This window comes from Phalangium opilio, unplaced genomic scaffold (assembly GCF_054372755.1).
Source record: "Phalangium opilio isolate 3A_F unplaced genomic scaffold, DU_Popi_V2 ptg000070l_1, whole genome shotgun sequence".
NCBI classification, from domain to species: Eukaryota; Metazoa; Arthropoda; class Arachnida; order Opiliones; family Phalangiidae; genus Phalangium; species Phalangium opilio.
The window spans coordinates 2,546,108-2,558,497 of record NW_028324182.1 but is presented as its reverse complement, the minus strand read 5'-3'; the positions used below and the strand labels follow the sequence as shown (position 1 = coordinate 2,558,497).

The following is a 12,390-nucleotide window of genomic DNA, read 5'->3' as shown; positions in this document are numbered from 1 at the left end:
CTCGATTAAGTTCAATTTAATTTAAAGGTATATCTCGATTAAGTTCAATTTAATTTAAAGGTATATCTCGATTAAGTTTGATTTGAAGGTATATCTCGATTAAGTTTGATTTGAAGGTATATCTCGATTAAGTTTGATTTGAAGGTATATCTCGATTAAGTTTGATTTGAAGGTATATCTCGATTAAGTTCAATTTAAAGGTTTAATCTTGATTAAGTTTAATTTGAAGGTATATCTCAATTAAGTTCAATTTAAAGGTTTAATCTTGATTAAGTTTAATTTAAAGGTTTTAGGCTTAATTGAGTTGAAATTAATGATGGATTATGGTTTGGCAATATTGATTTAGCTTATAAATTGAGCTTGTTTAGATGAGTTTTTAATTAGTTCCAACACATAGCCCCGTGATAAATTTGCGGTAACGTGAAGATTAACAATAAAATATGTTGTACTGGGGAGCCCGTTACAACGGATCACTACAAAGGTTACAATGTTAATGAATGATGTGATTCCATAGTTTCGCTTAAATACCAGTAATTAAATCAAATACCTAAACAATTCATAGCAATTCTGACATATAAACAAACAGCAATGAGGACTGTGGAAATAGCGAACGTAACCCTCTGTTTCCCACATGGTTACGTTGACTAATTAAATTACGTAAAGACAATGTTCTCCTGGATTAACCAGCACCACTGTTACTTATATTTCTGAATTAAACAATCCTCTCTTGGTAACAAACAATTTATAAAACGAAATATCATATACGGACTGTTGCAACAGGAAAAAATTGTTTTAACGAATCATGTCGTCCTCTACATTGGTTGAGTTTCAGGAATTATACCACACACCTTCTGAATTAGTAGCATTTTAGTGAGATTAACAAATACTAAAACCCTGTATACCTCAAAGGAATGTTGAATTAACTGCTATAGAAACAGTTATTGTAACGGTTGCGGAGCTTCTGAAATTTTAATAATACTTCTAAAATAAAATAAAGATAAGTCCTTCAAGTAGCAGCTCTTTTTCTACAACATACTGTTACTATCCTAAAGAGTAAAGATCAAGAAGCATCACTATTATTAAAATTATCCAAGTCTGTAAACCAAAAACGTTGCAACATAACCTTCAGCTTAAAAACGTGACGAGAGCGTAAGCCAAACTAGACGACACTGGAGGCTCGGAAGCTGGCTAAGTGTAACTGGGTTCTCCCGAGTCCCGACTCCGAGAATCCAGAATATATACAAATACAATACATAAGCAACCTAAGCCTTGGTCTTAAATAACATCCAAAAACCAATATCTTATAATATAATGAAATCAATTACCTTTAGTTTTATACCTGGATTGCTTTATTAAACAAAATTTCGACCTGATAGCAAAGTGTTTCTTAGCAAGAGTGTTACAGAAAATTTATAAAATGAAATAAATATTTTAAGCCGGTAAAATACTAAACAAGCGTCGACTGCTCAAAAACAAGTTAAACCATGGAGCCTGTATCTCTTTAAGATTCAGGCTCCATGGTTCAACTTCCACAGAATGAATCAAACTGAAAATGTCAACTTAACTTGTTATTAGGCACAAAGCTAGGCCCTCCCTTGTTCTCAATATGCTTGATAATTGAAGAAATGGGTATCAGCGCGCTAACAGGTTAACCTGACGTTTAACTCAAGAGCTGTATTTCCGTAATTAACTAAAATTAACATACTTAGACTTAATTGTTTCTGATAATACTAGCGGATCGCACACCCTGAATACTTAATTGTTAAATTAAGAGTATTCCGAAAAGTAACTTCGCTCTAGTTTTTCGGTTAGTGGTGGCTAAATATCACGAAAAACCCCATGTTAATCTCCATAGGAAAATTGGCAAAAGCATGTGAATTTTGCTTTAACGTTACAAAAGAGTATCAAGTCATATCTACAAGGGCCTACCGGCCCTGTAGAATTTAAGAAAAACTTCTTATAATTGCATCTTGTCTCGGAGAGGTTTATTTTGGTTTCCCAGCTTGTTTTCCCTCTCCGATGCCCCGTATTGCGCATTCGAGAGTCAAGCACTGGTAACGTTTTTGATCTCTCCGACTCTACTTTCTATTTGTGCTCACTAATTTCATACCTTTCATGAAACCAAACATTATTTTACTAAAAGTATATAGCTTTAAGAACAAAAAGCCAACTTCGTTGAAACTTGCTCGTGCCATGTAATATGAGAAGTCCTCCTTAATCCCAGAATAGTGTCGACCCCACCCCTCTGTGTATGTAGAGATGTGAAATCACCGTCGTTTTTTAAAATGCTAATTTACCGAAATCAGGGATAGATTTAATTTTAGAAGTAGAAATGGAGAACGGTTTGTATTTACTTCAGTCCGACTCATAGCCCAGTATAGAGCCTCTCCCTTTCACACGTAACGAAAATTACCATTTTAAAATTACGGTAAAATATAAATCGGTACTTTACGCGGTATTTGGTAAATTACCGGTAATTTACCGTCCGTAAAATACCGACTCACATCTCTATGCGCATGATTACCTTCCCGACCGTGGCACAGGGAACAATCCGTGAATAGGCTTCCAAAGTAGCAGATGGTACCTCTAGTAGTACTTGGATCGCCAGCATCAAGTACTACTTTCTATGACGTCAAGAAGCTTTTCTCTGATTGGTTAGTTTGTGTAGGGGGTTGAGCGGAGGGTAGTTTTCTCAGGGATAAGGGAGGTGAGATGAATTGGAAATGGTGATGGGTGACCTGCGGCACCGCATCTCTCCCAGTGTACCTCGCGCACGCCCTTACCTTCCGTAGGCGATTGCTAAGTGCTGCCGCGTAGCACCATTTTATTTGTATGAGAACTAGCTTCTATTTTTAAAGTGTTAGAGACATAATTTTTGTTATCCACAAACTTAAAATGCGAAAAAAATCCTTGAAAAATCTTCTTTGATATGATATGTTTACTTTTTTATTTGGTTTCGTAGCAATTTATAAAATTGCAATCAAAGTATTGTGATTGAAAAGGCCTAGTTAAAATTTTGTTTCGTTTGATGACGTAGTAAGGAGAAATTTTCTCTCTAGACGTCGCTCACGTGACGCCTGTTAGAGTCGCCGCGCCGCGTTAAGCCTATTTTATTCAGATTCTTGCGGCATTAATAGACTCGGGCGCTCGCGCTTGGCTTTTCCGGGAGATGCCGTGAGTGACGTAGCAAGGAGAAAAACTAGCCAAAACTCCTCTCCACAAATTTCAAGTTTTCAATGTGTTTTTTTCTGTGTTTTCACTCGTATTTAAATATTTATCAAGCATATTTTTGGAATCAGAAGAGTTTAAACTCTCAAAAAAGTAAGGTTTTCTTTAGATTTGAGATAATTTTTAAACCACGTCGATATTCCATTAAGATAGAGAGAGTGTTCTTTACAATTTCGTCCGGTACGACCCTACCTAACCGCTGAGGATGCTGGGACGACTACGGTGCCGTAGGTGGGGGTACAGAGGCAACGCTATATGTATGGGGGTTACCACTTCATTCCTCTCTCCTTCAAGGTTTGCTTTTCAGTTTACATGTCGTCTACAGTCAAACGCAGGGAATTTTTAATGAAGTGTACTTTTTGTTTTTATATCCATATACTTTTGATTTTGCTACATGATTGAATAAACTTACACATCTGAGTGGAGCAGTTATAGCTAAATTTGCGTAAAATCGAACTATATTAGCAAAAGAGGTTACTTACTCCAGGTAATTTGTCAAAAAGATCCAATGATTCGATTTCATCCTTTTCGACGAAAATGAATTCCAAACTATAAGTTCAAAACAAGAATTAGTGGTCTAAAATTGCTCATTGAGCAGGAACTTAGATGAATACCTTATATTAGCATATATCCTAAAAATTCCATCTATTGTTTGAAATGCATCTCTGATCGTTTCCACGAATAAGGTTTCCTTGCAAAAAATATTAAAAGTACAGTCAGGGCTGAGCCTGATACTCACTCATACGCTCAATTTTAGTTGAATAAGTGATTAATTAATTTGGAAATAGTAAGCGAAAAGTGACTAAATAGTGGGAAAATTAAGCTATAAACAAGATGGCCCAAGGACTGGGCCTTAATAGTAGCCACATCGTTATCTATTTAATTAGCACATAAATATAAAGAAAAACTCAAAGACCCTAAAAACAAATCAGAAGTGTCCGACCCCACTGATAAAAATTTAAAAGTATCCGACCCCACAGATACATCCCTAACACGTTAGAGATAAACTAAACGATGAAAACTCGAATGTTCTATCGAGTCTCTATGGTTCAGTGGTAGCGTGTCTTACTGCTACGCTAGCGACCCGGGTTTAATACCCGGGTGCGATGTGAAAGAATTCTAGTTAAAATAAAATCTCTAAGTGAGCTCAGTTACCCCTTATCTATCGAGCTCCTTTTAAGCTAAAATCTAACGATAACGAAAGCGACAACCCCGGCCACTACTACTACAACTACCACGGCTCGGGTCAAACTAAGAGCCTCATCGTATACTACGATGTGGCTAAAAAAGGGCAACTTGAAATGAAATGTTTTCAGAGATGACCGATTTAAAAAAATATTTTAAAGGTCGGTGTCGTAATTAAACCCAATCTATGGCCTTAGATATTTCCAGTTAAAGGAAAGGTCACCTCATAAAAGGTCTTCGATGAAATTATATCAGGGATAGATTTAATTTTAGAAGTAGGAATGAAGAACAGAGTAATCTTGGCGCGCGTCAAAGTCCCGGACCCCCTTCCCTTGGACGGAGGGGTATTAAAGAAGAGGCGGGTCATAGCGACAGAGGTGAAAAGGAATTACGTATTTTTCGCCGTCCTCGTCAGCAACGTCATCAAAACGTAGTTTAAGTGAGGCAAAATGATAATTTAATCTTTTCATTACGTGATTGAGGGAGGGGCTCGGACTGAAATAAATACTAACCGTTCTCCATTCCTACTTTTAAAATTAAATTTATCCCTGATTATATTAAACCATTTTGGAGCACAGCTCAGAATGCGAAGTAATCGATGTCGTTTTAAATCGAAAACAAAACATTCATTTGAATTGGATTAATTTTAAATAATAAATAAAACATTTGCTGAGCTAGCGAAGCGAGCTCCACGATTTTGGGGTTTGATCAGCTGTGATCTCGCTATTTTTGCATTTAGACCGTCATACAATCAAATATATTACGCTTAACGTTTAATTATAATTTCGCACAAAATAACAAGTCACGTAAACAATTTACGTATTATCTAGGTGTGATCGGTGTGGGGAGGGCGTTTTAGTTTGAAATGTGCTAATGTACTACAGTATTTTCGAGATGACCCAACGGTTGAGGTACAATAAGGCCTTACCACACCTAGCTAAAAAGGTCTTTTCGTCTATCCAGGTTCCACATGCATACTACAAACACACAGACATACACACTCACAGATCATAATCGTGAAGTTGTTATTTCTTTCACAACGTAGATAAAAACCAATAGAATAGAATATGTATGTATTAAACCTCGAGTCACAACGTGGGATCTCGAGATCGACGTTTCGCGATACTTTTTTTGTAATTACTCCGATCAAGGATGATTGGGGGTGGGGAAAGATGCGAAATCTGGGAGAGATAGGCATGTAACTGTGGAATAGCTCAGGTCCGGGGACGCTATGAAATGGGGGAGGAATACTCGGGAAAGTGGCGGGTGGTATATGTCGGACGAATCACGAAGACCACACGCCATTTCTTCCGAGTACTCCTAATTTTCTATTGTGCTACCTGAAATGAGCTGTTCCACAGATTGCGCGCCTACTTCTCTCAGATTTCGAAACCTACCCCATCATCCTTGCCTCGTTAACTATTCGTGGTAACTTTTAATACCCGACTGTCACCCGACAACCATTTTCGGCTAAGCCTAATTACCCGAATACTCGACAAAAATTCGGGTACCCGCTCCGATACCCTGAGCAATATTTTTGATAACACGAACGCGATTCGAAATTGAAAAATCACTAAGTGCACACCTCTACTTTTAGTTCAAAAAGGAAATTTGTAAATTGGTACGTGTAAAAGGGCCTTTAGACCTTGAATTTCCAAGTGCCATTTTTCGTAGAGAATTAACGCCACCTAGTGAATTGTATCAGAAAAACTAGAGGTGTGCGGTTAACCTTTTCAGTCGAATAATTCGATCCGGTATTCGATAAGCCCATTTTCACTATTCGATACGAATACCGAATACCGAACTGACTATTCGGTTAAAGTTCGACTACCATAAATTTAGGTCCTTGGCACTAGAGAGACCCACTTTATTTTAAAAAATATCATCCCAATTTTATTTGTCTCCTATAAAAAAAGTACCAGCAAGTGCCTAGGAAAATTTAAAAAAAAAACTTGACCACCAATGAGGAGAGGTTTTTGAAATTTAGGCGCTTCTAAATGTTTTTCTCCTTGCTTTGTATTAACTATTCGCGAATATTAGGGTTAGTACCCGATTAATCGTGAATAGTTAAGCCTAGTATTCGCGAGTATTAGGGTTAACTATTCGCGAATGTTTGGGTTAGTACCCGATTAATCGTGAATAGTTAAGCCTAGTATTCGCGAGTACTAGGGATAACTATTCGCGAATGTTTGGGTTAGTACCCGATTAATCGTGAATAGTTAAGCCTAGTATTCGAGAGTATTAGGGGTTAACTATTCGCGAATATTAGGGTTAGCACCCGATTAATCGTGAATAGATAAGCCTAGTATTCGCGAGTATTAGGGTTAACTATTCGGTTAGTAAAAACTTTACCAATGTCTAACTATTCGGTATTCGATTTGGAATAAACTATTCGATTGGGTATTTGATAAGGAAAATTTTTTGGTAATCGGTAACTGGTTCGATAGCCAAAAAGTGGTACTCGCACACCCCTAAGAAAAACCGTACCTGAATTATTCCTGCCCTTACAGTTCGGTTCGGAATGAGAGGCCCTTGGATAAGGTCGTACATTTTTCAATAGATGTATTTTAAGCAAACTTAAAAGCATTTTCCCGACATTATCGCGACGGCTATTGTACCGAATTGCACTTAACTCTGAAGCTAAGCTTTCGCTTGCAGTCGTAGAAGTAAAGGCTCGAATGAATTATTCTGTAACCATATACAACACCCATAAATCGATTATAACTCAGACAGGCTGGAACAGATCCAACAATCAAAGAGGAGAGAAAGACGGAGAGAGAATCAGTATAGGCAGCCGTGATCCATGCGTGGTGAAAACGGCGGTATATCTACGGTACACCGCGGTGCCTGAGCGCAGCTTTCTCGCGCATAGTTGACGTAGGGGATGACAGTGATAAGGCGAGGAGGTCAATACCCCCCATGCACAAAGGATGTGCGTCCTAAAACTAAACGTACCGAAAATTGTTTTTACTACCCCCTATTTTCCCATTTTTCGACGAATTTTATAAAGCGCGTTTCTATCTCCCTCTCTCTCTCTCTCTCTCTCTCTCTCTCTCTCTCTCTCTCTCTCTCTCTCTCCTCTTTGCAACAAGAACTTATTTCAGTGTTGCTAAATTTTTCGAAGTTAAGATACATCCTTTGAGCTCGATTATGTCAATTTTCTCTCATTCCAATTTAAATTTTAATTAATTTATTTATTTATTGCAACGTAATTAAAAGGTGATCTGTAAATCTCGCAACACAGCGTTTGTGAAATACTAACTTATTTTGAGTACAATGTCACTGTATTGTATTTCTCATGAAGTGAGATCATTTATTCCTATCAAGAAGTTATATCAGCATCTCAGAGAGAAGATATAAATTCGCCAGATTTCCAGCTTTATCTCCAGTCCTAACGTAGGTCCGCAGTCAATCCCCGTCTCTAAATTACAACCAGCATCTCATTGGTTCTTGAAAACTCACGTCAGCGCGACGACGCGAGTGAGGAAAATTTCCGACTGACGAGAGCGAAATAGCCCGGCGCCTCCTTTTACGTCCCCCCCTTGTATTTTGAAAGGGGGACTGGGACTATGGCGCGCGAATACAAAGGCATCTTATATCTTCTCTCTGAGATACTGATATAACTTCTTGTTCCTATTTAAAGCAGTGTCATATACGGTGTGCGTATCTAGGTCTGACCTCAGACAACCTAACCCATGGACAGGCAAAGCCATGTTAAACCCGAGTTAACAAATGACAATGCGTAGCACGCGCCCTCACGCGTATACTGACTGCAATTTATCGCCAAATGTTCTGTAAAGAAAAATTTGTCTGTAATGGTTCGGGATATTTTTTAGCCAAGGCTTAATGTTAAACATACAATTTATAAACAATACTAGAGTGATATTTTGCAAAAATTAACTTGATAGATCGTTTATGAATCTTTAATAAGAGAGAGGCTAAAATATAATAAATAATGAAATTCAACTGTCTTTTATAATTTAGTCAGATTTTCAACCCATATCGGAGACTTTAGACCTCTACTCCTCAAAATACAAAATCACTCGAATTTTACTTGGGGTTTGGTGAAAAACTTCCAACACCCGCCGCCGCAGCGCTAGTGTCAGGCGTTACTCTAAGCAAACCTAGCTCTCTATTCAGTTGATATTTAATGCCGATTTTTGGCCCGTCTAAAAATCAGCAACATTTTACTGAAAATAAGTCTGACTATAGACTGATCTTTTCCACCCTGTATATCATTATTTTTTTACATATTTCCATTGCACAATCAGTATCTTTTTATTGTTTATGCTGCTTGTGTATTTTATATTAGAATTAGCTTTCAGGTTTAAAGTGTCATTGACATGTGGGCATAAACTTTCATAAAGATTGTTATAAGAATAGACCCAACCAACAAATCTTTTGAATTTTTCTAACGGCTCAGACCTCGAGCTCGGGGTTTGAGGTGAGAAAGGGATAACGTGACTGGCTTCATATAACCTTAACACAATTTATCCCTTTTCACTCTAAGTGTGTTAATTTATATATGCAGAGTACATTCCCAATGCACTGTTATAGAAAAATCATAATCCTCTCCCTTTGAAAATCATCAATCACTCTTTTCATTCTCCCTTAAAAAAGACGAACGATACTTCTTCTTCTTCTTCTCCCCCATCTACATCTACATCTTCTTCAGACCAAGTGAAACTAATACCCCCATCGTTAGATGTTCATCAAACGATGTGGCTTAAAAAAGAAACAAAATCACATGGAAATATGAGTCATATTTTTATTATCTGCAAAAGATGTGTTGCAGCTTTGAAAACTTTGGGAAACATTGCTCTAACATGAACAAAGCAAAACTGAAGGACCCCATGACAGTGGGAAAAAGTTGAAAGATACTTGCTAATAGACCCAACCAACAAATTTTTTTGAATTTTTATAACGACTCAGATCTCGTTCTGTGGTTTTGAGGCGAGAAAGGGAAAACCTGATTGGCTTGATTTTGCCATGCGCAGAACCCATTTTACCCCAAGAGTCAGACTCTAAAAGAATAGGAAAAATAAGAGATTTATTTTCATCGCTCAGCGACAGATGGTTCTACAATCAAATTTGTTAGTCACGTGATCCTATCCATAGATGGAGACGAGACCCAGCTACCAACTTGTGTCTTTGTTGGTTGGGTCCATTCGAAAAATGTTTCAACACACCTATAAAACCTTTTCAAAATTTTAGAAGTTAATGTCAGCTTAATAGGAATGGTGGCTATCTTTAACCGAGTATAATTAAGAAAAAACAAATGGACCCGATGTTCAGACACTTTTCGTACTTTCGGGCCGCCCATTTAAATAAATGACGTTCCCCCAATCGAGGATGCCCATTTCCGCACAATTTTCGTGATTCATAGCCCAATTCCGCACACTTTTTATGCCCCATTTCCGCACACTTTTTACAATGAAATTTTAGTTCACCATTTGCTTCGATTTGCCAACTGCGAACGTGGTGACAGACACACACAGGCACGTCCAGAGTAATACCTCTCCGTGACGTCATCGTCACTCGGAGAGGTTAATACTTAAATATCTGATAAAAATTAGTTTAAATATAACATGCCACGGGAAATCAACATTATAACATTGAAAATTTATTAAAAGTTCGGTTTTCTATTTAATTTAAAACATGCAACGGTTTTGAAGAAAATCATTTTCAAAGAACGTTTTACCCAGAAATTTTCAGGAATTATGATATTATCAAACGTGGATGAGAGGGAAAGTATGACAATGGCCATAGAGACTGTGTTAAAAAACGCGGACATCAAAGTTTCGCCAATAACTATTTAGTTTACTAGTGCTTGATGGACTTGCAAACTCGCGACTGAAAGTAGTTCCGACATTTATGCTCCTTGGTTTAAATATAGCCCACTCGATCACGCGCATCACGACGCAGAAGGGAATAAGAGAGAAGGGACACACTTTATATCTCCATAATGCTTTACACTCGTAACAACAGTCTTACCAACCTCAAATCAACTACCCTTCACTGATTGGCTATCTAACTTCTGTCGTATAGCTGTGACGTCAGATAAGAAGGTGACGTCTCGGTTGACGTATAAAAAGTAGTTTTGTTTACAACTTTACATTGAAGGAGATAAAAATGGCCGAATTTCATGTTGATAAACGAAATCAAGCTGTGCAATTAATTTAGATACACGGGAATTGAGAACATACCAAAATCAGATAATTTGAAGGTATTAAATAGATGAAAACTAATTATTCTGAATTAATATTAAAAATAAAATTAGTTTCAATAAAATACATACTTGAGGTTATAATTACACAAGAACGAAACATCGACAGCCCTAAGCCTTTGGAGAATGAAAATCTAGCAGACAAATAGCCTGGGCCGCCTGATACCGCGGAGAACTTAAAGAACTATATTTGCAGTAAATTGGTTAAAAGCTGTGTACTTGCGCAAAGTTTTCGCGGTTTTCTTGAGGTTGGTCGGACTCTCGTTACCAAAGCTGGCTCTAATGTCTCCCTTCTCTCTTATTCCCTTCTGTTCAAACGTATCTAGCTTTATGTTCTCTTCTATTGCTTCGATAACCTTACTTCAAATACCTTTTAAAACATTACCAGCTACTCTTTCCTGACTACAAACACAAATCAAGGAAGTTCTAGCATACACAATAGCAGACGACGGTAACCGCGTAACCGCGAATTAACACAAGACATATTTTAAGGGAGTGAACAGGCCCAGTATAGCTACTCCTATAAAACGGTCAACTACGGCGAAACTCTGATGACTCGCCACTTTTGGCCATTTTCATACTTTTCCTCTCATCCACTTTTAGTTAATAATAATATAAGTTAGTTAATAATAATCTAAGCTTCGCCAAGGGATTTCCACACTATGCCTCTGGGTTATTTACAGCTGAGTGACCTGGGTCTCTTTACAATGCACAGAGGGATGGTGGCTAGTCCCTATATAACCGACAGCGCCCTACACTAATTTTTACCGTTAATCTCAACAAGTTTTGGTGGAAATTTTTTTTACAAATCAAACGTGCTATAGAGAAAAATATATCCCGTTTACCAGTTCTTTTAGAGATCCAGTGTTCCTGATGAGACCTAAGTTTTACTGTTTGACAGCCGAACCACCTCATTGTGTGTTAAAGACACTTTAAGGGTAGCTGATATAATTATTATGAAACACGGTCAGTAATAAACACAACCTAGTAATTATGGATACGAAATTAGGGCTAGTGCGCAAGAAATTCTCGTATTGAATTGTTTTATTTTACATTGCGAAACTCACATTAATTATCTTAGCATGTTGTTTTTCTGTGATAGACGAGGGGTTAGTCACTTGAATAATCAGGTGTACAAAACCGCTGAAATCAATTACTTGATTTCTAGAATACTTAAAAAATCATCAGTAAAGACAATCATTTTTGTGGGTAATCAAAGGTAATCGGAAATCTCCGATAATCACTGGAAATCACGTGAAATCTCTGATAATCACTGGAAATCACGTGAAATCTCCGATAATCACTGGAAATCACGTGAAATCTCTGATAATCACTGGAAATCACGTGAAATCTCTGATAATCATTGAAAATCACGTGAAATCTCTGATAATCACTGGAAATCACGTGAAATCTCTGATAATCACTGGAAATCACGTGAAATCTCTGATAATCACTGGAAATCACGAAAAATCTCTGATAATCACTGGAAATCACGCTAAATCTCTGATAAACACTTGAAATCACGTGAAATCTCTGATAATCACTGGAAATCACGTGAAATCTCTGATTATCTCTGGAAATCACGTGAAATCTCTGATAATCATTGGAAATCACGTGAAATCTCTGATAATCATTGGAAATCACGTGAAATCTCTGATAATCATTGGAAATCACGTGAAATCTCTGACAATCACTGGAAATCACGTGAAATCTCTGATAATCACTGGAAATCACGTGAAATCTCTGATAAT

The 12,390-nt window shown here is 37.4% G+C and overlaps 1 long non-coding RNA gene across 2 annotated transcripts; it reads right to left on the bottom strand.

Annotated features, from left to right (window-relative positions):
• Positions 1–355: 355 nt before the first annotated feature.
• Positions 356–1,937, bottom strand: LOC149661050 (uncharacterized). Of its 2 annotated transcripts, none has more exons than XR_016368769.1 (2): positions 1,326–1,937; positions 356–1,262 (listed from the first exon to the last, which is right to left on the bottom strand). It is a non-coding gene; the product is annotated as an uncharacterized LOC149661050 (long non-coding RNA). The 2 variants fall into 2 exon arrangements; XR_016368768.1 differs by having other exon boundaries at positions 356–1,219.
• Positions 1,938–12,390: the final 10,453 nt, after the last annotated feature.